We start from the raw sequence: 4,366 nt of genomic DNA on the forward strand, positions 1-4,366 counted from the left end.
CATAGTACAACACATTAAGGACAGAGATCCTACATGAGGAGTAAGTGCAAAGTGACTCCTTTTGTTGACTTAACAAATTGACACTCTTGTTTATGGCGTCAGCAATCACGCTAGGCTCTTGTCATGAGTTGCCAAGGCTATGGAAGCCTCTTGAGTTCGCCAACTCTGATCTTAATTAGATAAGGTCATAGTCAAAGTGGAAGTTCTCTCCTCCCTTCAGAGAAAGGTACCTCCTTCTTTGATGGCCTGTTCTTTCCACTGGGACCTCACTCGCAGAGATCTTTCATTTAGGTTTTGATTTTTTGCCAGAGTATCTTGGCTTTCCATGCCTAAAATACTCTCATGGGCTTTTTAGCCAGATCAGAATGCCTTAAGGGCTGATTCTGAGGCCAGAGTGCTGTTTAGGACATCTGGCATTCTATGAGTCTGCTGTGTATCCTGCTTCCCATGTTGGATCATTCTCTCCTTTTTAATTCTATCAGTCAGTAACAGCAGACACTAGTCTTGTTTATGTGATCCCTTTGACTCTTAATCCTCTCATTTGATAAATTATGAACTGAAACTGATCCCTTGGACTAGTGAGATGGCATTAGTACATGCCACCTTGATGGGATTGAATTGGAATCCACTGGCACGTTTTTAGCTCTACCATTAGAGGTAAATCCAGTGAGCATGTCCCAAATTGTACATCTCCTCCCTCTCTTATTCCCACTCTTATATTTAACAGGGATCACTTTTCAGTTAAGTTTAAACACCTAAGAATAATTGTGTGTTTAATTAAGAATTCAACCAATGATATTAAGTAAAACAAAAAAAAAATTACTAAAAAGGATAGAGTATAGAAACTGGAATATAACCCTACCATACAACCCAGCCATCCCACTCCTTGGAATTTACTCACAGGAAATTAAATTGGCAAATATTAGAGCTGTCTGAACCTTAATGTTTATTGCAGCTCAATTAACTATAGCTAAGATCTGGAATCAGCCTCAATGCCCATCAACAGTAGCCTGGATAAAGAAATTATGGGCTATGTACTCTATAGAACATATAGCAGTAAAAAAAATGAAATTCAGGCCGGCACCACAGCTCAATAGGCTAATCCTTCACCTGCGGTGCCGGCACCCCGGGTTCTAGTCCTGGTCAAGGCGCCAGATTCTGTCCCGGTTGCCCCTTTTCCAGGCCAGCTCTCTGCTGTGGCCTGGGAATGCAGTGGAGGATGGCCCAAGTGCTTGGGCCCTGCACCCACATGGAAGATCAGGAGGAAGCACCTGGCTCCTGGCTTTGGATCTGCGCGGTGCGCCGGTTGCAGTGTGCTGGCCGCAGTGGCCATTAGGGGGTGAACCAATGGAAAAGGAAGACCTTTCTCTGTCTCTCTCACTGTCCACTCGGACTGTCAAAAATTAAATAAATAAATAAATAAATAAACAAATAAAATGAAATCCTTCCATTTGCAACAAAATGGAGGAATCTGGAAAACATCATGTGGAATGAAATAAGCCAGTTCCAAAAGGACAAATATCATATATTCTCCTTGATTGGTGACAACTGAGCACCAAAAAGGAAACCTGTTGAAGTGAAATGGACACTTTGAGAAACAATGACTTGAGCAGCCCTTGCCTGACTGTCAAGGATATTTCTTCTTCTGACCTACCAAGTTTTTTGTTAAAGCTTTCTACAGTATTTTTATTCAACATATTGAATTCTTCATTTCTAATACTTCAGTTAGATTTTTCTTCACTATTTTTACTTCCTAGCAGAATTTCTCATGTCTGTCATGTATGAATTTACTCAAAAACAGACAAGCAACACAAGAGTTAATCTTATTCTTTTGAGTTCCATTTCAAACATTTCATTAATCTCTTCATCCTCACATTCTAATATTGAAGTGTTGTGTTCCTTTTTGGGAGTCATATTGTCTTCCTGTTCGTGTTTCTTGTATTTTTATGTTTCTTTTTCCAAAACTGGACACATTTGTTGATTTTCTCTTTTGCAGCCTTTGTCCTTTGAAATAGCTACTATAGATTAATGAAATTCCTGATCCTTCAATGGATTTCCAGCAGTGTATGCTGGGTGGGGCCAGGAAGCAATATCCAGTGCTCAAGGATCTGTCAAGAGTCTACATTGACATTCATGTTCACAACCCCAGCCCCTCTCTGCCAAGGTGATCCAACTGCCCAGGGTGAATCCACAGTGCCTGTGTACCTACCCACTCAGGTGTACAAACTACACAAAGGGTCTATGTGTTCCTTAGTGTGAACACTGAGCCCTGTGTGATGATTCGTCCCAGCACTGAGGGGAGTTGAGCTTCTTAAGTGAGACCCTCTGATTGTTCAAAGCACTAGAAACACCACATACCATATTGCATGGTCACAGGGCTCCCAAAGTCATAGGGAATGGTAGATCCACTCCCCTATGAACATCTCCATCAAAGGAGAGTGCTATATCATTCATGAGCCAGCTGCCAGAGATTGGTCAGGTTCCACCTTGGCAACCTGAAAACAGTGCCTTGGTGGGGTGAGAGGAATGAAATGACATGAGCCCTTACCGGAACTAAGTGGGCGCCCTGTTCCCCTCCCAGTTCTCCAGGCCAGACCCAAAGGCTGCGGAGAATGCAGATGTACCCTCTGACAAAATCCACTGTTGGCTCTAGGGCTGCAGCAGCTTCCGTGCACCTTATTAAGATAGTGCTTCCTCTCTGTTGTTCTCCACCTGCCTTTGTTGGGGTAAGGGAGGAAATGTGCTTGCTCTTCCTGGCATTAGGTGCACCCCGGTTAGTGCTTCAGACCAGTCAAGGTCAGTGGGGACTGTGAGGATCTCCCTCAGGCAATAACACCAGTGTAGATAATCCAGTTTTCTCTCACCTGACTCAGGGAAGATAAGGTCCCCACTTGTTGCCAGCTGTGGGGGTCACTGGCAGCATCCTGCTAGTTGCTGTATGATTGTACAGTCTCTGCTGCTCTATTGTGTCTGTTTTCTTTCCGTAGACTTTCCATTAAAAACATCTCTCCAACTCTCCCCTGGGAAAATGATCCCTCCCTGTTCTTTTGGTATATTCCTGTGTTCAAAGTCAGAATGTCTTTTCTGTACTCAACCATCTTGGATCTCTCCAAGGCTAATTTTTTTAAGAGTTTTATTTATTTAAAAGGCAGAATGACACGAAGAGACAAAGTGAGAAAGATCTATTCTCTGGTTTATTCCTCAAATAGCTGCAACATCCAGGTCTTGGTCAGGTAAAATCCAAGATTTAGGAATTCTATTTTTGTCTCCACTTGGCATAGTTGGTGTCCAAGTAGCTGAGTCATTTTCCATTTGTGGGGAACCGCAGGCTGGCCACCTGTGAGAACCTCCTCATCTACATGGTTTGCAGCAATCGGTCGACCACAAGGCCTATGAAAACAACCAGGTGAAACAGATGAAACAATGGACTCTGCATAAACAACTAGGAAGAACCAGGTGAAACAGATGAACTTTCGACCTGAGGCTATACGCGCCCTTTCATCTGATTGGATGATATCAGCATAAAGGGACATTGGGATCTGGGCGGGCTTGGACAGCCGCTGCTCTTGGCGGCCGCTCTTCTTTTCTCCTCTCTCCACTTTCCTTTTACCCCCACAAGTAGAAGTTCCTTGAGAACCGATGAACAGTGACCGTGTCGTGACTACGTTGGACCTTCGCTGGCGAGGGTCCGACACCATTTGTTTCCCAGGCACATCAGAAAAAAGGTGGGTCAGAAGCGAGGGAGCCAGAACTTGGACTCAAACAAGCACTATGATTTGGGATGCTGGCATGCAAGTCTCCAATAACATACACCCCTAAAAGCTAACTTGATTGCTTATATTGTTCAATTAATTAATCCTTAAAATTAATCCTTAAAACCCATTCCAGAATTTTTGTTTTTAGTTCATAAATAAGAGTTTATGTAAGACTGAGATAAGAGACATGTGATTCTCTTAACTGAAAATAGTAGGTGTATTTAAAGTATTTCTCCCCTCCCCCACACAGCCATATAATCATAATTTGGAAACTGGCAATCTAATTCCAAGTCAAATATCTAGTTCATGGTTTAGGGAATTTGGCCCTTGAATTATTCTCAAAATATTTTCCAGACTGTTCTCTTTTTTTTATGGATAAGAAAATGCTTCTTAGATTAAAAGCAAAGTGGTGAGATAAAGTTTAGCATATCTGAGGAATACAGTAGTGATGTGACACGAGTATATCTTGATAAACTTCACTCCAGACACCTGTCCTCTTTTGAAGTACAATGATCATACTCAACTTCTAAATCCTTGATTAAAATCCAATTATAGTTTTAGGCATTTGATTTTTTTTCTGCTGAATTGGGTATATTTACAAAACAAAGATA

Source organism: Lepus europaeus, chromosome 7 (genome assembly GCF_033115175.1).
Source record: "Lepus europaeus isolate LE1 chromosome 7, mLepTim1.pri, whole genome shotgun sequence".
Classification (NCBI taxonomy): Eukaryota; Metazoa; Chordata; class Mammalia; order Lagomorpha; family Leporidae; genus Lepus; species Lepus europaeus.